This window comes from Typopeltis vanoorti, chromosome 3 (assembly GCF_054136105.1).
Source record: "Typopeltis vanoorti isolate ZY-2024b chromosome 3, IOZ_Tvanoo_1.0, whole genome shotgun sequence".
NCBI lineage: Eukaryota > Metazoa > Arthropoda > Arachnida > Uropygi > Thelyphonidae > Typopeltis > Typopeltis vanoorti.
The window spans coordinates 39,836,719-39,862,437 of record NC_143551.1 but is presented as its reverse complement, the minus strand read 5'-3'; the positions used below and the strand labels follow the sequence as shown (position 1 = coordinate 39,862,437).

The 25,719-nt window shown below is 35.6% G+C and overlaps 1 protein-coding gene across 1 annotated transcript in view; it reads left to right on the top strand.

The window, feature by feature from the left end:
- The window catches only part of Ttc26 (tetratricopeptide repeat domain 26), a 337,099-nt gene that overhangs the window by 241,109 nt on the left and 70,271 nt on the right, over positions 1 to 25,719 (top strand). The window lies entirely within an intron of this gene.

Here is a 25,719-nt window from a genome sequence, read left to right as displayed (position 1 = left end):
AGGGGTGACTGAAACAAAAAAGACCAAAACTGGTGAGATCTTTCTGAGCAATAAATACAAAATGTTATATTCAGGCAATGACAATCAAGGAAAAGAAGGAGTAGCCATAGTATTCAACACAAAATACGAGGCTAATCTTCTTGAATGGCAGTCAGTCTCAAGTAGAGTAATGTGGGCAAATATGAGAATGGGGAACTGGACAATGAGACTTATTTGTGCCTATGGTCCCACAGAAGGTTCTACTAAGGTAGAAGTGGGGAAATTTTTTGACGCTTTAGAAAAAGCAACTGACACAATGAAAAATGAAAAGTTGGTCCTTGTTGGGGATCTAAATAGCAGAGTAGGAAATGATTGTGAGACATACAAAAATATTTTGGGAAAATTTGGAGAAAAGAGCAAAGCTAATAATAATGGCAAATATCTGTTGGATTTCTGCTCAGGACATGGACTGGTTATTACTAACACCATGTTCCAACATAAAAATGCGCACAAATTCACATGGAGAGAAGAGGCTAGGAATAAGAAAAGTCTCATTGACTATGTTATTGTTGATAGTCATGTTTTCTCCCTGGTGCAGGACACCAGAGTGTACAGAGGATTTGAAATTGGAAGTGATCACTATTTAGTCTTGAGCAGGATAAAATTGAATTTCATATTGAAAAGAATAACATGTAAGAAAGTTTTAAAGCGAATAAAAGTTGAGCAGCTCTCAGATGTGAACTGTAGACTAAAATACAGAAAGATTATTGAAAAGAAAATGAAAGAGTTACAGAACAGGAATCAAACCTTGGAGATTCAGTGGCAAACTCTGAAGACAACATTGATTGATTCTGCCAGAGAGGCATGTGGTGAGGTTGTGTGCAAGGATAAAAAAATCAGAACTCCCTGGTGGACACAGGAAGTTAAAGAGGCAGTGAAGGAAAAGAAGAAAGCATATCAAAAGTTCCTGGCAAATAAGTCAGCTTGTGCTCTTAGAGAATACAGAGACAAATGTAAGAAAGCTAAACAGTGTCTAAAATTAGCTAGACAAAAGCCATTGGCAAGAACATAGAAAATAAATATCAAGAAGGTGGCAAAATATTCTGGAGGTTGTTGAAGAAGCTTGGGAATGGAGGAAAGAGTGCTGTAAAAGGAGTTAGAGATGATAAAGGTGAATTGAAAATGGGAGAAAAAGATATCCTTGAAGTATGGAGTAATTACTTTGAAAATTTGCTAAATGAAACAAGCAGCGATGACAGCACAGTGATAAAAAACACTGACCAAGCATGCAGTCAGGAATACATATCCATACTTGAAGTAGAAAAAGCCATCAAAGACTTGAAATGTGGAAAGGCAGCAGGAGTAGATGATCTTCAACCAGAAATGCTGAAGTATGGTGGTATAAAAGTGTCTTACAGTGGCTGCACTGCATAGTTCAGAAAGCCTGGACAGAGGGACGAATTCCCGATGGTTGGAGTAGAGCTCTCATAGTACCCATATATAAAAAGGGAAATAAAACTGTATGTGAGAATTACAGAGGTATTTCCCTACTAAGTGTTCCTGGCAAGATCTATGCAAGTATACTTGAGAAACAGTTGAGAAGAATTGTGGAAGAAAAGAAAAGCTTGGTGAAGAACAAGCTGGATTCAGGCCAAATAGAGGCTGTCAGGATCAGATCTTCACTTTATGACAGATAGTAGAGAAATCATGGGAATATAACAAAGATCTTCGTAGACAGGCTTATATGTTGGTTATGCATTTCTAAATAACTTAGGGAATTGAAACAACGTAGATCCGAATATAAATTAAATAATATTTTAATAGATATTTCCGATATTTCGGCAATGTCACATTGCCATTTTCTAAAGGAACTTACAAAAAGGCAGGTGCACACAAGGCAATAACAATACTGTAACTAAGAATGAAGATTTGAAGCTATCGTTCTCCTAGAAGTCCTGATGGTGCCCTCTGGAGGGCTAAGTAGGCATTCTTGGCCGTTGGGATGAAGGTCTGCTGATGTATGCCTCCCAAATTTGGGGCAGTCGCATACAACCAAATTTATTGAGGTTTGGAGAGTTTCTTAGGGCAGAGGCTGATAAAAATAAATAAATAAATAAAAATAAAAAATAACAACAAAGATCTCTACTTAAGTTTTGTTGATTTGGAAAAGGCATATGACAAGGTGCCAAGAGAGAGAAGCTATTCAATACGCTACAGTTATATGGTGTCAATGGGGCATTATATCAAGCAATACTTAGTCTTCATTTGAATTGTAAGTTAGCAGTTAGAATTGAAGGAAGTACAGGAAGATGGTTTAATGTTAAATCTGGTGTGAGACAAAGATGTACATTATCTCCTCTGTTATTCATTATCTATATGGATCATATTATGCAGGAAAGTGGTGTTAAACATGATAGTGTTATACTTCTAAATAAATCCGCTACAAGTCTGCAAGTTTCTCTGACTAAATTGAATAACTGCTGTAAGAGATATGGTATGATGGTCAGCAATAAAAAGACAAAGACAATGAAAATAGGTAGAATCATTGAAAATGTCAACTGTGTTGTGAATGGGGAACCTGTGGAACAAGTAAAACATTTCAGCTACTTAGGGACGATTTTTACTGAAGATGGTAAATTAAATATGGAAATAGACAACAGAATCAACAAAGCTGGTAGGAAGTCAATTGAATAAATTCATATGGAATAAGAGAGAAATTAGTCAGAACACTAAATTAGCTGTATATAAGACAGTGTTCAAACCAGTTTCAACTTATGGATCTGAGAGCTGGGTCAGAAGTAAAACACTTGACCAAAGACTAGAGACTGCAGATATGAGAGTCCTGAGAACGATTAGAGGCATGAACAGATGGCATCAATGGCAATATCATATTAAAAATGAGGATATTAGGAAAGAACATAATATCCTCATTCAGGATATTAGGAAAGAACTTGACATTGTCAGTATCCAGGAATGCATTAGCAGAGCTAATCTGAGGTGGTATGGTCATTTAAACAGAATGGGCGAGGAAAGAATGGTAAAACAAGTGTTCTCTGCCAGGTTGGCAGTAAAACGACCCAGAGGAAGACCAAGATATAGGTGGATTGATACGGTACAAAGTACCTTAGAGTACAGAAATATAAGATCTGATAATGTTGGAGTCTTGACAAGTAACAGACTGATTTGGAAGAAAATTGTAGTTAGAAAGTCAGTAATGATATAAATTTTTCATGTAGTACTATCATATCCTGTACACCCCGTGAAGGTACATAGGAGGAATTTGATGATGATGATACTCCCATTCATTTGATCATCTGTTCAGCTTTCATCCATTTGTTCAGGTTTACATCTATCCCCCTTTATGGGAGATAGTACTTTATAATTCAGCTAATCTTTCCTAACTTTTTATTGTATATATAATTTTTTTTTTTTTTGTTAGGAAATTTATTGACCTTTTTAGTTATCTTACACTAACTACTTAGGTGGCGCTTTTTGGAATTGTCAGTTATTGTTTAATTTGAGCTTAAAATGTACGCCTGTGACACACAGCCGAAAATTATATTATTAAATAATCTTTTCACGTGAGTTTTTCCATTATTAATTTTGTATTTATATGTCTGCTCGCAGTTTGCCATTATTAAAACTTATTGCTAGACTTTATGGAGAGTCTATTTCCAAATAATCTGCTAGATACGGCAAAGTATTAGTAAAGAAGGCTAAATGCATTAACAGAATAATTTTCCTAAAGCGATGTAAGATGGCTCAGGTTATTCCTACTTGTTGTAAAATAAAAAAGTTTTTAGGTCTTCAAGAGCTCATCAGATCTATTTCAAAGCTAGTAAGTCTCTTTTGAATTATCCGCTACATGACACTAAGAAATCTAGCCCTCTTAAATAGAGAAATTATGGACATCAAGAACGCCCTAGAATCTGTTTTAACTGCTGAAACTTTTAACACTTTATTACGCATTTCTTCAGCTTTTTACCTAAAGATCTTTAATGATTCTCGTGATAACTTAAAGCACAAGTCTGAATCTTTGGTCAGCCTACCTAGATCCAGTAATATTATTAGTGATACAGATAAAATAGTTATCAATGTTTCTGGACGTCCACTAACAGACACTGAACGTTTTGTTTTATCAAAAGGACATGATATCGCTGTTGCGGCGAATAAGGTGCCCCTGATGGATTTTTTTCATAACATAGACAGAGGTATTTGATCATTATCCCAAAAGCAGCCAAGAGGTTACGTTTTGAATGTGCAAAAATTCTTTTTAATGCCAAACCTCCACGTTCTAATCTTTCTTATTCTGAATTTAAAGCATTGAAATCACTTAACAATAATTTAATTATTACGAAAGCTGACAAGGGGAAGGCTGTAATTATTCAAGATAGGAAGGAATATGAGAGAATAGGAAGGAATGTCTCTATTACTCCGCGACTATTCAACTTATAGGCCTCTTACATAGGATCTTACCGGGAGTCAATTGAAGAAACTTCATTCTCTTATAGATAATGTATCTACATGGAATGAAGATCAAAAGAATTGATCATTTGGTCGTCTACCTAGATTGTATGGTCTTCCGAAAGTTCATAAACCAGGCATTCCGTTGAGGCCAGTTGTAGATTGCATTAGTGGTCCCACTTACAAAATTTCAAAATTTTTATCAAATCTTCTCACTTCTTCAACTAGAAGAACTGCTACTTATATAAAAAATACTTTGGATTTCAAAAATAAAATTTCAGATCTTCATTTGGACGTTTCGGATATCATGATCAGTTTAGATATTGTTTCTTTATTTACAAATGTTCCTTTATCTGACAGCATTGAATTATTGCAGCAGGGATTTCCTTCAGACATTGTAAAAATATTTGATTTTGTAATACATTCTGGTTATTTTTCCTTTAAAAATAAGTTGTATCAACAAATCGAAGGAACAGCACTGGGCAATCCTCTTTCTCCTGCTATCTCCAACTTCTTTATGGAACATTTTGAACAATGTATCTTTGACAACATTTCTCCCAGACCTACTCATTGGTTCAGATATGTCGATGACATTTTTGCTATATGGAATGGCTCTTCTGATGAACTTCAACATTTCTGCCTAAGTTAAATGCATTTCATCCAAGGATCCAGTTTACCCTCAAAGTAGAATCAAATAAGCAGTTAGCCTCTTTAGATCTTCTAATTCTTCGCCAACCAGATGGTAACCTACATTTCTCAGGTTAAAACACTAGTTCATCGTGCCCATTCCTTTTGTTCTTCAGATGATCTATTACAGAAAGAACTGTAATATATTACTTCTTCCTTTCTATCTAATAGATATAAGAATTCCTTCATCAAAAGAGCTATGAGTAGTTTGTCTTCCTCTTCAAATACAGAAGAAATAACGCACATTCCTATCCCTTATTTACAAGGCATTAGTGAACGTGTAGCAAAAGTTTTAAAACCACTGAATATTTTTGTTGCCTTTTGACCATTCAGAAAAATCTCCACCTTTCTCACTTCTCCTAAGGAGAAGCTTCCACATCTTAATTATCCAGATGTTTACCAGATTCCTTGCTCTTGTGGATTATCTTATTTCGGACAAACAGGAAGATCTGCCTCTATTCGACTAGAAGAACACCAGTCTTATATTCAATACCTTGAACCTGAACAGTCTGGAATTGCAGAACATGCCATCATCACTAGACATAGAGTTCATTGGAAAAAGACACAGAGTCCTTCACAAAAGTCAGTTCCTCATGGAACGACTTTATAAAGAAACATGTGAAACTTTATTTCACTCGCTTTACTTAACTTAAACAGATCTGATGGTTGATGTCTATCCCCTTTATGGGAGATAGTACTTTATAATTCAGCTAATCTTTCCTAACTTTTTATTGTATATATAAATTTTTTTTTTTTTTTTTTGTTAGGAAATTTATTGAACTTTTTAGTTATCTTACACTAGCTCCTTAGGTGGTGCTTTTTTGGAATTGTCAGTTATTGTTTAATTTGAGCTTAAAATGTACTGAAATACCTGTGACACACGGGCAAAAATTATACTATTAAATAATATTTTTACGTGAGTTTTTCCATTATTAATTTTGTATTTATATGTCTGCTCATGGTTTGCCATTATTAAAACTTATTGTATTAGTTTTCTTCTATTCCTTGGCTTCCATAAAAGCTAAGTCAGTGGACTTGTCAGCTCCTTAGCACATTCTCTTAAAGCAAGTGGCAAAATCCCATCCAGTTCCATTGCCTTATTGACATCCAGAATACTTAATATTTGTAATGCACACTCTTGCACTTCCAAACCTTGAACCCCTCCCCAGCCTTCTAGTAATAAAATATGCTTTTCCAGAATAAAATACCCCAATAAAGTGATTATTAAACAAACAACTCCACTATATCTTCTGCATCAGTCGCTCTACCACCATGTTCATTCTTTCACAATCATTTCTTCTCCTACTGGCCACATAACGAAAGAATTCCTTTGGATTTTCCTTGGATCTCAGGACTAATCTCTTCCCATATTCATGTTTTGCCTTTCTTACCATACTAGTCACTCTCCTGGCCTGAGTTTTATATTCCTCATGCCACTGCTTTTCACCCCTCTCCTTATACTTTTTCCATAACTTGTTTCATCTGTAGTTCCCACATGATCTCATTAGTTATCCACTTTACATGAAATCATGTTTTTTTTTAACTTGAGATATACAACTTGCCATTGCTACTAATAAATATTTCTTCACTAGTTCCCATATTCACTGGTGATATCTTGCACTTCCAATTCTTCCACCTATAGAACTGCTCCAAGCCGATTTCTGAGATTATCATCATCATCATAAATTCCTTTTTTCTCAATACTTCTTCATGTCTGTTCATTCCCCAAATCAATACTACATGGTCACTCTCTCCAACTGGGGATAGGGATGACATTTCAGTTACAGTCAGATCATGTGATGCTAGTACCAAATCTAAAACTCGAGCTCCATGATTCTACTTTTCTACTATATGTTATAATGCTGTATTTAAAATCTCCCATAATGATTACTTGTCAAACTGAATCTGAATGACCTAAACATTTCCTGGCCTATAGCAACATTTCATTAAATATCCTCCCCAGCTCAATGCCCACCTCACACCATATACTCTCAAAACCATTGGTGCTATTTCCATCCAAATCCTCGGCTCTTAAAAGACACGTCTCATCACTTGTCATAAGCAATACTCCACCACTGTAATTGCCCTTCCTATCCTACCAAAATATTATTATTATTATTATTTATGGCTTCTCCATGGAGTCTAGAGACTCATTGCATGAGACCCAAATCAATCATCATCATCATCATCAAATTCCTGCCATGTACCCTCAAGGGGTGTACAGGATATGACAGTACTACATGAAAAAATTACATCATTACTAACTTCCTATCTACAATTTTCCTCCAAATCAGTCTGTTACTTGTCAAGACTCCAACATTATCAGATCTTATATTTCTATCGTCTAAGGCACTTTGTACCGTATCAATCCACATATATCTTGGTCTTCCTCTGGGTCGTTTACCTGTCAACCTGGCAGAGAACACTTGTTTTGCTAATCTTTCCTCTCCCATTCTATTTAAGTGACCATACCACCAGAGATTAGCTCTGCTAACGCATTCCTGGATGCTGACAATGTCAAGTTCTTTCCTAATATCCTCATTTTTAATATGATATTGCCATTGATGCTATCTGTTCACGCCTCTAATCTTTCTCAGGACTCTCATATCTGCGGTCTCTAGTCTTTGGTCAAGTGTTTTACTTCTGACCCAGCTCTCAGATCCATAAGTTAAAACTGGTTTGAACACTGTCTTGTATACAGCTAATTTAGTGTTCCGACTAATTTCTCTCTTATTCCATATGAATTTATTCAATTGACTTCCCACCATACCAGCTTTGCTGATTCTGTTGTCTATTTCTATATTTAATTTACCATCTTCACTAAAAATTGTGCCTAAGTAGCTGAAACGTTTTACTTGTTCCACAGGTTCTCCATTCACAACACAGTTGACATTTTCAATGATTCTGCCTATTTTCATTGTCTTTGTCTTTTTATTGCTGACCTTCATACCATATCTATTACAACAGCAATTGAATATAGTTAGAGAATCTTGCAGACTTGTAGCAGAATAATTTAGAAGTATAACATCATCCGCATAAAGCAAAGAGCTGACATTAACATCTCCAATTTTGATATCAGGTTTAATACCACTTAACTTCATAATGTGATCCATATAGATAATGAATAACAGAGGGGATAATGTACATCCTTGTCTCACACCAGATTTAACATTAAACCATCTTCCTGTATTTCCTTCAATTCTAACTGCTGACTTACAACTCAAATAAAGACTAAGTATTGCTTGATATAATGTCCCATTGACACCATATAACTGCAGCGTATTGAATAGCTTCTCTCTTGGCACCTTGTCACATGCCTTTTCCAAATCGACAAAACTTAAATACAGATCTTTGTTATATTCCCATGATTTCTCCACTATTTGTCGTAAAAAGAATATCTGATCCTGACAGCCTCTATTTGACCTGAATCCAGCTTGTTCTTCACCAAGCTTTTCTTCCACAATTCTTCTCAACCGTTTCTCAAGTATACTTGCATAGATCTTGCCAGGAACACTTAGTAGGGAAATACCTCTGTAATTCTCACATTCAGTTTTATTTCCCTTTTTATATATGGGTACTATGAGAGCTCTACTCCAATCATCGGGAATTCGTCCCTCTGTCCAGGCTTTCTGAACTATGCAGCGCAGCCACTGTAAGACTCTTATACCACCATACTTCAGCATTTCTGGTCGAATATCATCTATTCCTGCTGCCTTTCCACATTTCAAGCCTTTGATAGCTTTTTCTACTTCAAGTATGGATATGTATTCCTGACTGCATGCCTGGTCAGTGTTTTTTATCACTGTGCTGTCATCACTGCTTGTTTCATTTAGCAGGTTTTCAAAGTAATTACTCCATACTTCAAGGATATCTTTTTCTACCGTTTTCATGTCACCTTTATCATCTCTAACTCCTTTTACAGCACTCTTTCCTCCATTCCTAAGCTTCTTCAACAACCTCCAGAAAATTTTGCTACCGTCTTGATATTTATTTTCTATATTCTTGCCAAAGTCCTCACATGACTTTTGTTTAGCTAGTTTTACACACTGTTTAGCTTTCTTACATTTGTCTCTCTCTCTCTGTAAGAGTAAAAGCTGACTTATTTGCCAGGAACTTTTGATATGCTTTCTTCTTTTCCTTCACTGCCTCTTTAACTTCCTGTGTCCACCAGGGAGTTCTGATTTTTTTATCCTTGCATACAACCTCACCACATGCCTGTCTGGCAGAATCAATTAATGTTGTCTTCAGAGTTTGCCACTGAATCTCCAAGGTTTGATTCCTGTTCTGAAACTCTTTCATTTTCTTTTCAATAATCTTTCTGTATTTTAGTCTACAGTTCACATCTGAGAGCTGCTCAACTTTTATTCGCTTTAAAACTTTCTTACATGTTATTCTTTTCAATATGAAATTCAATTTTATCCTGCTCAAGACTAAATAGTGATCACTTCCAATTTCAAATCCTCTGTGTGCCCTGGTGTCCTGCACCAGGGAGAAAACATGACTATCAACAATAACATAGTCAATGAGACTTTTCTTATTCCTAGTCTCTTCTCTCCATGTGAATTTGTGCACATTTTTATGTTGGAACATGGTGTTACTAATAACCAGTCCATGTCCTGAGCAGAAATCCAACAGGTATTTGCCATTATTATTAGCTTTGCTCTTTTCTCTAAATTTTCCCAAAATATTTTTGTATGTCTCACAATCATTTCCTACTCTGCTATTTAGATCCCCAACAAGGACCAACTTTTCCTTTTTCATTGTGTCAGTTGCTTTTTCTAAAACGTCAAAAAATTTCTCCACTTCTCACTTCTACCTTAGTAAAACCTTCTGTGGGGCCATAGGCACAAATAAGTCTCATTGTCCAGTTCCTCATTCTCATATTTGCCCACATTACTCTACTTGAGACTGCCTGCCATTCAAGAAGATTAGCCTCGTATTTGGTGTTGAATACTATGGCTACTCCTTCTTTTCCTTGATTGTCATTGCCTGAATATAACATTTTGTATTTATTGCTCAGAAAGATCTCACCAGTTTTAGTCTTTTTTGTTTCAGATCTGGTACTTATCTAATTCCTCAGCTAGCTCCATTTCTTTGCCATTCAGGCTTCTTACGTTGATAGTACTGATCTTTAACTCTGGTGATGTTGAGTTGGGATTTGTTCAATCAATCATCATACACAAAAATCCTATCATACCTCTCCTTGAATCCATTCACTATCAGGGAACTCGCAACTAATTGTGGCAATCCATTCCATTCACTCACCACTCTCCATGCAAAAAATCAGGTCCACACACTCCTATTAACCACACTTTTACACAACTTCCATGGATGGCCCCATGAATGTCATATATTGAAAATTTTCACTGCATCAATTTTATAAAACCCCTTAAATATCTTTAAGGGGTTTTATAAAATTTATCCTCGTAGGGAGTATTCCACAGACATGTCACCATCTTGGTCACTAGTCTCTGAATCTCTCTACCACGTCTTAGTCCCCAAGAAACCCAGGTGACCCTCTATGCCTTTCTTATTTTATTCCTGTTCATTACATGTTCCCTCGTCCATTTCACTGATCCCAATAATCTTTGGACTGACTGAGGCTATCATTGCCCCTAATTCATCTCCTTTATTCCTGATTCCTGATATTTGGCTAATAAAATCATTATATTGAACTGTAGAATTTCATTGATGATTGGTGAATTGATCGCATTGACATTGTAATTATGCACATTTGAACTTGTATATTGGACAGTAGAATGAGCATAGCTGTAAATTTGTTTATATGATTAAACTCGAAAGCATTACTACAAAAGGGATATCTGTTCAATTGTCTTCAGTTGTATGGCATGATGGAAAACTATTTAAAATTTCACTTTTTGTGTTACATGTGATGGTATTTTCATAAATGAATCTGATCATCAGCCCAACCAGACTGTTGATAATAATTTAAACAATTTCTTTTCTACTTTTTTGTTAAAATTGCAGATTCACTGCTGACACTCTTTGATCCAACAAAATACGCTGATTTGTGACTGCTTAGAAAACATGATTCAGCAATAGACACAAATAGTAAGAAAAGAAATGGTGTATTGTAGCAGACAATAACTTAATGAAAATTAAGAATTTTTTATTAAAAATTTATCATATATTTTACTTATTATTATTATGTTACACCTCCAGGGAGTCCAAAGACTCATCAAGGGAGAGTGTGGCAACAGCATCGAACGGTTTTTCCCTTCCAACTACTAACCGTGCTTAAACTTGCTTAACTTTTTGCGTGAGCTATTAGTAGCAGAGGCTCTACCAATTGACCAACCATTTTTTATATATTTTTATAATAAATTTATACTTAGAAACTATTGGTTATGTACCTAATTTGTTGTTCTTAATCCAAACACATTAGTTTTGCTTTTCACATCATTTTAATTTTCAATTTTTCCTGCTAGCAAAGAAATGAGTACTGGTAGTGCAACTATCAGTACTGACACCTATTTTATTTTTTCCAAAAAAAGCACTGCATAAATAAATAAATAAATACACACACACACACATAAATAAAATTTCTCAGAAAAAAGAAAAGTTTTTTTTTCCTTACTACCAACCTCCACACACTATATTTTCTTTTCATAACCTTTCTTTTTCTGTGCCAACAGGATTTCTGTTCACACACAAGAAAATTTTAATTGTGTCATTTATGCTATTCTAAATTAAATTATGTGTTTGGCAGATTGGTGTTTGGCAAAATAAAATGGCTCTGCTACATTAATAAGTCAGGATCTCAGAGTAGATTGGTCTTATAAAATTCTTTTCCCAGTTAATTGCACCAAGAAGTGCTTTAAATAAACATTGCTTGAATAGTAACCCTATCATCCAGAATGTAATTAATTGATGGTCAGTAATATTAGAGTGTCTGTGTCATTAAAAACAACACACACAAATAAGAAAAAAACCTGTTGGCTGATGTGGATCATCTGCCACATCGACATGTTTTGTCTCTGCAAAGTACTATATTCTCGTGGAAAGGCTTAGATGTTGGTTATGCACTTTTACTAAATAGCTTAAGGAAATTACAACGTATACTAGGATATACATTAAAATAAAGTTTAACACACTTACAATATTTCCATTTTCACAGGACTTAAAAACAAGACACGTGCACACAAGCACAACAAACAGTAAATGAGGACAAAACAGGAAGCTATTCTTTCTCCTAAAAGTCCTGATGGTGCGCCCTATGTAATTGCCGGCAAAGGTTGGTCGATTGGTAGAGCCTCTGCTACTAATGGCTCAGTTAAGTAAGTTTGAGCACGGTTAGTAGTTGAAAGGGGGCCAATCGTTCGATGCTGTTGGCACACTCTCCCTCGATGAGTCTTTGGACTCCCTGGAGGTGTCAAATAATAATAATAATAATAATGTTCCTTATGTATTTTTGAGAGTCCATAAATATGGGAGGGGGGGGGATATGGAGTTAAATAGTTTTAATTTGTTTGTGACTTCTACAGGCCAAGAAGCGACCTTCTTAAGGAGCCTGTGGAGTTTTCTAATTTGTGAGTTGGTGGGAAAATGTGCTATTACATCCCATAGTGGATGGCATTGATTCCCCCACATACAAACTAGCTAAACATTTGGCCAAAGCTCTCACACACTATACTGGCAACACACCTTCACACATAAAAAACTCGGTTACAGGCAAATTCATCGAAAAGCAGTTAATCGAAAGACAATTCAGCAAAAAAACAATTCGTCAAATAAACAAGTCATCAAACGACAATTCGTCAAATAAACAAGTCATCAAACGACAATTCGTCAAATAAACAAGTCATCAAACGACAATTTAACGAATGGCAATTCATCGAATGACCAATTCTTCGAAAATGCAATTCAGCGAAAAAACAATTCACCGAAAACTTTTCGATGAATTCTTTCATAATTCATCAAAAAGTCATTTTTCTTGCAAACTATTGTTTAGAAAATGTTCGGTAACAATACAGAACATTAATCATGATACAGTCAACAGATGGAAGGGATCATTGAAACGTAATAATTATTTTCTTGCATTTTAGAACATTTAATGTAAGTGTACATCCTGCTTCTTTGTGCAGATAGCGATTTTTCTGTAGAGAAGACATTTCGTTCTACCAAATTTTGTCACGATAAATCTAGTCTTATTGAAATGAAAAATTCATCCAGCCAGAGCGGAATTGCTAATATCATTTAGGAACTTCTTTACGGAAATGTTATGATAAAAGTAATCCATTTGGAACTGAACCGTGCAGACAACTTCTTGTACTGAAAACTTCTGCTAAGTCAGCGAGTTATTATAATACATAATTTCGACACTTTTCTTTGTAGCCCCGAATATAGGTGAACTGAAAACTGGAACGGTTCGATAACTTTTTGTAAAAGTTTCAAATACCCAATCTGAGTAAAATTTGTCCATTAATAAATGTACAAGGCACATAATTTTTATCAGTTGTCTTCAACTGAAGGTAAGTTAGTAGGCCTAATACGGAGATGACTTTTCCTCCTGTAAATAGGCAAATCAGTCCCATGAACACACATATATACAGATAGGAAACACTTATCGGACAAGAAAGACAATAAGAATTGATATTGTTCTGTAATTATTCCTTAGTAAAGTAGCATTGCTATATCAACAATCATTATATTGAGGAGGATGAGGGGAAAATAGTATTAATCATTAATATTACTACTAGTACTACTACTACTAATAATAATAATAAATTGATTCTTTGATGTAAATATTTTTCACAATATAATAATAAAATATACAGGAATTCAGAGTAAAAATATTGGAAAACTTGAAAAAATATCATTCCTGAAGATTTTTCAATCATGTTTCACTTATTTACTCCTGTTTCTGTTATTCCTCAAAGACAGGAGTGCCACATGCACTTATCTCCTGAAGAACCTCGAAAGCAAGTAATCGCAGTTAATAAGAGGAGGAATAGGCTAAGAATAGTGATGAGTATATGCGTGGGTATATTTCTGGGTTTTGAGGAGGTGATCAGAGCAGTTTGTTAAAAAATAAAAATAAAAGATTAAAATATTCTCTAGGAAAATAATAAAATAGGAATGATGAATAAAGAGTCATAAAAAACAAACCTGTAAACCTTTTAGAAGCATATTCATCTGTGTTATATTTAGATGTGCAGCAGTTGGTCTTATTTGACTTCTGAAGGATGCTAATGGTCAGTAGGCCACAGTTAGAAAACACAGTGCTAAAGGAAATTGGAATTGGGTTGAGTTGTTTTGAATTTAGGTCGAAGCAACTGGCCTTAAATCACTGCGTGTGATTTCCTATTTGGTTCGCTTGTTATTTGGCAAGAAAAAACCAAGTTTCAGGGAGGAAAAACCTTCCATCCTCGTATGAGACAGGTTAGCTCACCTTCATGTGAAATGCCCTGATAAAGGCTCTTGGCAGCCTAGAGAAGAGTAGGATGCTGAAGTCCTTTTCAGCAGTTTCATTAAATGAGCTGTAGAATTTTTCTCTTCTCAGTTTCTGCAGTTTTGTAGAAAATAAGTTTAGGATGGAGGACTTTTTTTATACATTCACACCAAGGTTTTTTTGTAGTCTTCCATTTTCTAGAGATGAGATGTTTCTTAAAGTTGATTTTTCTGTTTTGGAATTTTCGAGTTGGTTCGAAAAAATGGCTCAACAATGCGATCATGCGTGATCGCATTGTTGAGCCATTTTTTTCCATGAGGAGACGATTATGAGAGTGGCTTACCTAAATATGCTAGAGAAATTTGTGTTTCCCCAGATTGAGAATGTGTAGGGTCTCATTTTCCAACATGATGGAGCAACTTCACATTATGGTGACTGCACGGAATGGGCTTGTTGATGTTGATCAGCCATATACGTCGCAAGTGATTAAATTAATTTTCTGACTACTTTTATATTATCAGGCATTTCATAATCCAATAAATATACTGTATGCTATTACAATGAAATGCCAGAAATATTTGTACATAAAAATTATTTCATTTAGAATTAGTTCATTGTCATTCTTATTAATTGTAGTGGGTGAGCATTTATTGGAATTATTTTTTATTTATAATAGTTATAATGATAATAATTATTATTATTATAAGACACCCTCTCAGGAGTACAAGTAATTGAGGAAGGGCCGTTGCTCTACAACTCAGCGTCTCCACCACTTCATCCACCAACTACACAGAATGCCGTGTACTTATTTTTGTCTGTATGTGGGATGAAAAACTTGAGTTTCCATGAGGAAAAACTGCAGCCAAGGTATAAGATGGACTAACTCAGCTTTAGTTGGAAAAGCTCATATAAAATTCCTCTATTACGACAAGAATCGAACTCAGATCATTCCCTATCAAAAAGCGCAATTCTGCTATGTTTATTTTACGTATATTCAAGAATGTGTATATACATAATACCTAGAAGAGAGTCGTCCATTTTTACATGCGAAGTTATAAAACCCATTCACTCACTGATAATTTTGTTTATACTTCTGCCTCTTTGACAATCAAAAATTAATACTGTTTGTTTTTAGAGAAATGAAACTTCTAATAAAAACATTCGAGATTCATTAGTGTGTTTGTTTTAGCAATTTACTAACAGTTAGGATTCTGTGTCAACTAATTTAACTCATAACAGTGTGCTCGGACCTTCCTTGTCAGCAACAGCATCTGGGTGGAAATTCAGACATTCACATAATAAATGGTGTTTAAGTAGTGCATGTAAATGAGGGAAAGAAAAGTGAACCGTTCATTGCTAATAAGTAAATATTAGCAATATGGAAAAAAAAAATGGAAGAAATGTCAGTTTGCTGATAAAAGATTTCAAAAACTATATTTTCCCTGCTTCTGAATAACGTCGATTAGGTGATAATACAGTGCAGTCAACATTAACAAAATTTCACAAAAAAGCGGTTGTCTTTTTCTGAAACTGACTTAGATCTACTTTTCGATGTACTGTATTTGTTTAAATGCAAGCACCGTGAATTTTGGCAAACGCGATTGTTAAGTGCGAAGTACAAGCGTTCAGAAATGTATCGGTGGTAATTGATGCAATTTTCCTACAAGTTGTGCCAATATTAATTACAGTTTACTTATATCAAATTTGAACTTTTACAAGAAAACATTGTCCATTCTATCTAACAGTTAAATTTTAAAAGCTGAATATTGGAATTGTTTTTACTCATTCCATGTTTGAAATATGTGCTTCTATCACTCAGTCAAGCGACAAATTATATTTACTGGATTTACTCTACCACCACTACCTCCTGCTGTTCTCCCCTTACAAACAATGTAGACATCTTGTACTTGTCATTCATATCTGAACTACAACCGTTCTTGAAGGTAATAAACAATGTGCACTGCCATTTGCTTTTACAGCAGTGGTGTAGCTAGAGGGGGGTGAAGGGGGAGGTCCGTACCGGGCAGCACTTTGAACCTTTTTAAACTTTTACAGTTAATTCTAAAATACAGTCTCAAGAACTCATACCCAAGTATCATAATACTGTTGCAAATTTTGCTCACAATTGCTGTAAGTGTTGCTAGTTGTGAGAGGAGTTTTTCTAAATAAAACTGATTAAGAATTCCTACATTACTATGAAATAGACTTCGCCAATGTCATTGACGATTTTGCTAACAGAAAAGCAAGAAATAACATTTTAGAATGTTGAAATTAAAGTTTTACTTCAAAAATAAACATAGTGTTTTAATTTATTTCCCCATACGTCCTTTTCACTTTTTGTAGTATTTTTGGTGTGTATGAGAGGGGCGAAAAACTCAGGGACCGCCCTGGACGGCAAAAGCTCTAGCTACACCGCTGTTTTACAGACCGCAAAGTGGGGGATATGATGTTTATTCTCATTATTTCCAGAAGCCGTAGTGTTATTCTCTTTGCTTCTAAGTTCTTAGTGGAACACTTCTGCTACGTAAATTGAACATACGTATATTCGAATCACTCATCTGTTCACAGTTTTTGCTTTCTTGAAATTCACTTTTCTTTTTCTTTCTTTAATTCCTTATTAGGTTACTTTTAAGTAAAATTAATTCTTGTTCTTCTTCATATCATGGATTTTGGGCCAATTCGTCTTTTCCAGGCGCACCCATGTCATCGTTTTCTTTGTCTTTCCATTCTTCTTCTTTTTTTTTTGTTTTTCATTTATTTTGTATCCATATAGTTGGCAGTCCACTATTGTCCATTCGATTTATATGTTCTAATAATTATTGTTTATATTTACTTATATAGAATTTAATTGATTTCATATCGATTTCATACCACCAATTGGTGAGAGTGATCATAGGGTCTTGACTTGGGAGGTGGCTAAAGGTGTGGAATTTACAATTAAGACAGGGTTCATGTGAAATTATAGGGCTGGTAAGTATGACAAGCTTAGGAGTTTGATTGATTCAGTGCCATGGCATGTACAACTGCAAGGGCTAGAAGTTGATAGTGCATGGGAGGCGATTAAGAAGTGTTTGCATGAAGCAATGGCTGACTGTATAAATAGAGTCCAAATAATAAATCAAGTAGGGGTTAAATGGATGAATAACACCATTAAGCTTGAGCTGCAAAAAAAGAAACAACTATGGAGGGAATTTAAGGAGAAAGGTGACCGGCAGGCACATGAATGCTATAAATTGCAGGCCAGAAGGGTAACGAGTGTGGTAAGAAAAGCAAAGAAGATTACGAAAGAACATTGGCCATGCACACTAAAGAGAATCATAAACGGTTTTTTTGATATGTTGCAAGTAAAAGAAAAAATGTATATGGCAGAATGATTTTAAAGAATGCCAATGGTAGGGAAGTAACCGAATCAGTTGATATAGTTGAGTTACTGAGTGAGCACTTTGCAAGAATATATCATCCAGGTGGTGACATTGCAGAAATGAATGAACCAATAGATTATACAAGAATTGTGGTGAATGAAGTGGAGGTGAGTAGTCTATTGCAAAACCTCAATGTCAATACATCTGTGGGATTGGATGGTATACCAGCTCGTGTCGTATGTGAAGCAGCTAAAGAATTGTCAGTACCCTTGACCATTTTGTTTAATTTGAGTCTCGGGTCTGGGTTAGTCCCAAGGGGGGTGGAAAGAGGGGAAAATAGTTCTACTGCATAAAGGAGGTTCCAAGACTGCTGTTGTAAATTACCGACCAATTAGCATATCAGGAATTGTTGTCAAGGTCTTGGAGAAATTAGTCAAGAAAAGAATACAGGATTGTATGGGGGACAAATAGTTTTGTGAAGGGTAGATCATGCCTCAGTAACTTGCTCACGTTTTATAACACAGTGACGGCTGAACTGGATAGAGGTAATGGGTTTACAGTGATACTACTGGACCTTGCCAAGGCCTTTGACAGGATACCACATGGAACCCTAATCAGTAAACTGGAGCAGATGGAGATAGATATAGGGTTGGTAAGATGGATAGGAGGGTGGTTGAAGGAGAGATACCAGAGAGTGGTTTATTCAGGAGTGGAGTCAAAAAGACGTCTTGTGACTAGTGGAGTGCCGCAGGGCTCTGTTCTTGGACCACTGCTTTTCAATTTGTTCATCAATGATATTGGAAAGGATTTGAGAGGAAGTGTTCACTTGTTTGCTGATGATGCAAAGTTGGGTAGAGCAATTGTGAGTGCACAGGATGTCAAAATTTTACAGGATGATTTGGATAGTTTGGAGAACTGGGCTAGGAAAAATGGATGTCAGTTTAATGTGGCAAAGTGTAAGGTTATGCACTTTGGGGTGAAAAGAATAGCAGTAGTATATCGCATTGGTGGAACCGTACTCCAGGAGATTGATGAGGCCAAGGATTTGGGACTGTTGGTGGATAGGGAATTGAAGTTTAGGGGGCACATTGTAAAAGTGGCTAAATCAGTTCATCAAATCACTTGGCTTCTGAAAAATACTTTAACAAGCAGAGATAAGTTATTGTTCCTCTGTATCGAGCCTTGATAAGACCCCATCTAGACTACTGTGCTCAGATATGGGCACCAGAGTTTCTTCTTGATTGGGAGGTGGTGGAGAGGATCCAGAGACGAGTGACAAAGATGATAGCAGGTCTGTGGAATGAACCTTATGAGAACAGGTTGAAGATTTGTGGGTTACAAAAATTGGTTGATAGGCGGAAAAGGGGTGATATGATTGAGACATTCAAATTACTGAAGGGTTTCTATAAGATTAATCCAGAAGATATTTTTGTGAATAGGACTGGTGGTGGGAGGACTAGGGGCCATAAATGGAAGCTGGGCAAGAATGTGGTTAGCAGGGGTGTTAGAGCTAGGTTTTTTACTTGGAGAGTGGTGAAAGAGTGGAATAAGCTGCCAGAGTTTGTTGTGGGTGCTATGACTGTGAATGAGTTCAAGGCGAGGTATGACAGATACTGTGTGAATGTCGAATAGTTGTTCGTGACATGATGTTAGGGCCTCCCTCGATGAGTCTGTCGACTCCATGGAGTTGCCCGGAATAATAATAATAATATTCAGAAACTGAAAAATGTCTTCATTTGTTTTATGGTCTCATTTGGTATATCCAGCTCTTTTCCTGAGAAATATCATTTGCATTCTTTAAATCATCAGTTTTTTCATTCTTCTTTTATATGGTGTATGTTTCACTTCCATGGAATAAACTTGGTTTAGATAGAACATGATATAGTCTGATTCTGGTGTGTTTTTATCTCAAGGAATGTTCATAAAATATATTAATCAATATGCCATTTACTTTAACGAAATTTCTATTTTTTTATCTTCATTCGCATCCCAGGTATCTGCACGTTTTCACTTGCTCTAATATTTTCATATGTATCACTATTTTAGTTCTTATTATTGGGTTTTCGCCTTTGAAAGCCGTTATTTTTGTCTTTACTTGGATATTCCCATATTATACTGTTCTGAAATTTCATTTAATGATCATACTGAAAACTCTGTAGATCATCTTCTGATGTAGCTAATACAATTTGATTCTTTGAAGTCATTAGCCTCTATATACAAGTAACTCAGACGTGAATATATTTCACATGCAAAACTTTGTATTGCTTGGGAAAAGGATTAAAATTTTTTGTCTTTAAGAACAACAAAAAATCGTTTCTAAAACTGAAATGTGATGATCCATATAATGGTATTTGGCTAGGAATGAAAGCAAAAGGACATTTATTTCAATAAATATTTGACATAATATTTTCAAAGTAAACATTTGAAAATTCTGAAATTAGAAAAAAATTGTTTCTATATTATAAGTAAAGTGAAAGAACAATCAGTGCATCTCTTCTGGTGCACTGATTTGTAGAATAAATTACACCAAATTTACTATCACTAAATAGATTCATTGCAAAGGTTGGTTGGTGGTCATTTCAGGATTGATTATTTTTGCGCATGTGAAATTCGTTTCAATTTTTGGGAAGAGATGCAATAAATGCTTTAAGAGGCAAAAAAGGTCAAATATCTTAGGACAGTAAGGGAAATTCTAAGCAACACAATAGACGTAAAGACAGGGGGACACAAAGGTTGCTCAGCAACAGTTAATCCACTAATGGCTATAGAATAGCCATAACGAGGTTAACGGAGGAGAAAGGAATGGCATGATAAAAGATAGAATGGCATTGAAGTTTTGATCCATGAAAAAAGCTAGGGAGAGCTGACTATTTCATCCACATCAGCCAGTTGGGAGGTTAATGCAGTTAACAACCTAATTTAATCTTTCTCAGAGTCCAGCATATCAAAATATACCTTTAGCATACTGATCTTCTTACATTGACATAAACATTGGATTAGCCTTGTTGGTCCAGCACCGTGCCCTCAAGCAAGATTATCTACTATTCCAGAAACCTGAGGCACAAAAGTATTCTGCAGTGCCATTTCACGTTCCCAGCATCACGAATATTTCTGAGCTCTTAAAGGAGAGTTCAGAAATAAAAATCGAGAGATTCTTTAAAAGAGAGGATTAAGATTATTTCATAAATTAATAAATGACTCAAACATTGTTTACTTTTATCTAGATAAATACTAATAGAGTTCAGAGTAGTTTCCTAATTGTATTTAAATATATATGTCAGTGGCTTATGCAAACTGTGCCACAAAATCCCTGCCATTTTGACAGTATGATTGAATTTTTATCAATGTATCAATGTATGAAACTTTTAAGAGTGCATAGCGCATCAGCGCTGATCTTAATTAATTGCATATTAATTGAAGAATAACTTTGATTACTTTAACTTTTCAATTAACCGTAGCCAAATCTGTATGGAGTGGGGGTCAATGTGTTTGGTTGAAGATATATTATGAGTTATGTTATATTATATTATGTTATCTTATTTATAATATAAGTAATATAAACTAGATAATACTATATCTGGTTAGTGTATATTTTCCTTCATTTTCTAAGAATTTTCTTTTGTTTACTGAGCCTCAGTATGCACTTTATGCAATAACAGAATTTGTAGAGAGGCCATAGGCTAAACTTGCTTGGCACTACTGTTGTTAGATTTATTAAAAACAAATATAAAGTTTAGCATACAAAAAATACAAATATAATGTTTAGCATTACATCTCCACAAGGGGGATGTGCTTTACATTAAGAGAAAAATACTAAGGAAAGTGATCAGATCTTTATCCACCTTTACCACGAGTTGCCTCGGCTGGCACTACAAGAGTTGCCTTGGACTTGCACTACTTGCAGGCGCAAACTTGACGTTCTTGTCTGTTTGCTTACTTGGGAAATAGGATTAAAACCAAGTTTATATAAAATTACTTGGTATCTTGAATACATAAAGTTCTTAGTCAAGTGGGAAAAAAAAAAGCCACTAGTTAATATCACAGTTATCCGTAAATGTGACAATCTTTTTGACGAAATGAGAAAACTTTTAATGATGCAGATTGGTATGTAAACAGGTCAGGGTGTTCCTTTTAGCCATGCGAGTCAGAATAAGATTTAAGTTTCCAAAATAATATTTCTTTTGCGTAACTGACGTATACAAATGCTTTATTCACGTCATTTACGCATATACATGACTACCTAAAACGTTATTTAGCCATTACATGCATTCTGATAAAAAAGGTAGTGGTTCACTATACAGAGGTGGTCTCGAACCTAACGTGTCGTACGACCGGGTATGCGTGTATTATTATTATTATTATTATTAGACCTCTCGGGAGTCAACGAATCATATTGGGAGGTCCCTCCATTACACACACAGCTCATCATATTGTGGCTTAAATGCATTCACTGCCTTCACACCCACTACACTTCCAGGCAACGCATTCCAACCACCCTCAAACTCACCATCATTTATGATCTTTTTATACAACGTCCAGGGATGGCCTCTTGTTCTGCCCTGACCCCGCCTATTCTATGAAAAATCTGATACTCATTATTCCGATAATTATCCCTTAAGAACTTAAATATCTAGATGACATCCCCCCCCCCTCTTGTCCTTTATCCACTAGACTCTACAATGGCATTCCCTCAATCTGTGTTCATGCTCAACATTCCAGAGACTAGAAACCACCATTAATCAATCGTCTTTGAATCTTTTACAACATACCTTCATCCATTTGAAAATCAAGTAACAAAATCTTGGCACAATAATCCGTATGCAGTTTGAATAAAACTTTATAGAATGGAGGAGTCATTACATCTTTACCCCTATATATCAGTGTTCTTGCCATCAGTGCCAGAATGCGCTATGCAGTCCTCACAATTTTAGCACAATATCTTCAACATTTCAAATCCTTATCCACTAACATCACCGATGTTGGTGGATAAGGATCTGAAATGTTGCATTTCCTCTACGTCCTCTAAGATATTTCCCCATCATTCTGTATTCTGTTTCCCATCTGTGCCTCCCATACCATTAAATCTTGTGAGGGTGTGCAGAATATTTCTGATAACCACCATGAAGGAATTGAGGTAGAACCTTGTAACTTACACATCATCATCATCATCATCATCAAATTCCTGCCATGTACCCTCAAGGGGTGTACAGGATATGATAGTACTACATGAAAAAAATTACATCATTATTAATTTCCTATCTACAATTTTCCTCCAAATCAGTCTGTTACTTGTCAACACTCCAATATTATCAGCTCTTATATTTCTATCGTCTAAAGCACTTTTTACCGTATCAATCCACCTATATCTTGGTCTTCCCCTGGGTCGTTTTGCTGCCAACCTAGCAGAGAACACTTGTTTTGCTAATCTTTCCTCGCCCATTCTATTTAAGTGACCATACCACCTCAGATTAGCTCTGCTAACGCATTCCTGGATGCTGACAATGTCAAGTTCTTTCCTAATATCCTCATTTTTAATATGATATTGCCATTGATGCCATCTGTTCACGCCTCTAATCTTTCTCAGGACTCTCATATCTGCGGTCTCTAGTCTTTGGTCAAGTGTTTTACTTCTGACCCAGCTCTCAGATCCATAAGTTAAAACTGGTTTGAACACTGTTTTGTATACAGCTAATTTAGTGTTGCGACTAATTTCTCTCTTATTCCATATGAATTTATTCAATTGACTTCCCACCATACCAGCTTTGCTGATTCTGTTGTCTATTTCTATATTTAATTTACCATCTTCACTAAAAATCGTGCCTAAATAGCTGAAATGTTTCACTTGTTCCACAGGTTCTCCATTCACAACACAGTTGACATTTTCAATGATTCTGCCTATTTTCATTGTCTTTTTATTGCTGACCTTCATACCATATGTATTACAAGAGCTATTCAATTTAGTCAGAGAATCTTGCAGACTTGTAGCGGATTTATTTAGAAGTATAACATCATCCGCATAGAGCAAAGAGCTGACATTAACATCTCCAATTTCGATATCATGTTTAATACCACTTTCCTTCATAATGTGATCCATATAGATAATGAATAACAGAGGGGATAATGTACATCCTTGTCTCACACCAGATTTAACATTAAACCATCTTCCTGTACTTCCTTCAATTCTAACTGCTGACTTACAACTCAAATAAAGACTAAGTATTGCTTGATATAATGTCCCATTGACACCATATAACTTCAGCGTATTGAATAGCTTCTCTCTTGGCACCTTGTCATATGCCTTTTCCAGATCGACAAAACTTAAATACAGATCTTTGTTATATTCCCATGTAACTTACACATTATTCTGCATATTCCTCACGAACTGTTATACACTTGTTACAACGATGCTGCCATTTCGAATCCTCTATTAAAAAGTTTTTCCCTTTTTGCACAAACCAGTCCTCAGCTGCAGATATGAATTCATATTTCTAAATTTTGTTCCTCTGAATTTTTTTTTTTATTTATTTTTATTTTTTATTTTTATTTTTTTTAAATTTGAGAATATGAAATAGTCAGGTGGGGGCCAGGCAGGGCTGATTCTACCAAAGGTTAAAAACTTGCATTTGGACACAGGGTGTCAACTTTTGGGGCAGCAAAATTGGCCTAAAGTATACAAAAATAAATCATAAAAAACTCATTTATTCCTTCTCTGTTGAAACCGGACTTCAGGAGGTCGTTAGCATTTTACATAATAAAACTTCATTGTACTGTACATGTTTTTAAAAATCATAATAATTAAAAGAATGTAGTGTTAAAGGGTTAACTCTCTCTCTGTATAAAATATAGTTTATGATCATTTTTCATTAACTTATGAATTTTTATTAGCTAATGCTGCTACTTAGAATTTATGATCAGAGATGTTGAAACCTAGCTTAACAGCATGGCTTTTAAGACGTCATTAATAGAGTTTTTTTTTTTTTTTAACGGAGAATGGCAGCAAAATATGCTAATACACGGGGCGACAAAATTTCTAGTGTGGCCCTAGGGCCATGTCTGGTGAATATGGTGTTTGAGGTAGACACTGAAATCCCAAGTTATATATTGTCTGTTGGATTTCATAAGCAGGTGCATTGTCCTGCAAAAGCAACACACCTCTGCTTAGTTTCTCGCAACGTTTTTCCTTCAGTACCTCCTTCAATTCCTTCAGAGCTGCTGTAACAGTTTCACCTTTTTTGAGGTACTTGGTAAGGATTACACCATCCATATCCTAAAAGACAATGGCACGAACCTTCCCTGCTGACTTTTTAGTTCGAAACTTCTTTGGCCATGGAGAACCTTTGTCTCCACTCCATTGACTGTTGTATGTTCTATGGGTCATAGTGATGAAGCCATGTTTCATCAACGGTAAGAATATGAGCTAAAAAATTTGCACCTGATTTCTCAAAATGATCAAAAATCCCTTGAGATGACAGCACGTTTTCTCTTTTGGTCGGCATTCAAACCTTTGAGGACACTTTGCTGAGCATATCTGCATTTCCAGATTTTGGTAGATAATGACACCAACCCGTTCCCTGGATGTCTCCAGATTCTTTGTGATGTTTTTGGCTGGCATTTGTTCATCAAGGATCATGGCATGCACTTCATTGAAGTTTTCAGGTGTGATTGCTGTGGAAGGTCTCCAGCCCAGGATGCCCAGCTTTCAATTGTTGGTTATACTGGAAGGCACAGTCCCCTAAATTCTCACGCAATGTTTGGTGAATCTCAGTTGCAGACTTTTCTTGCAGCACGAAAAACCTGACGGCCTGCACCTCTGTA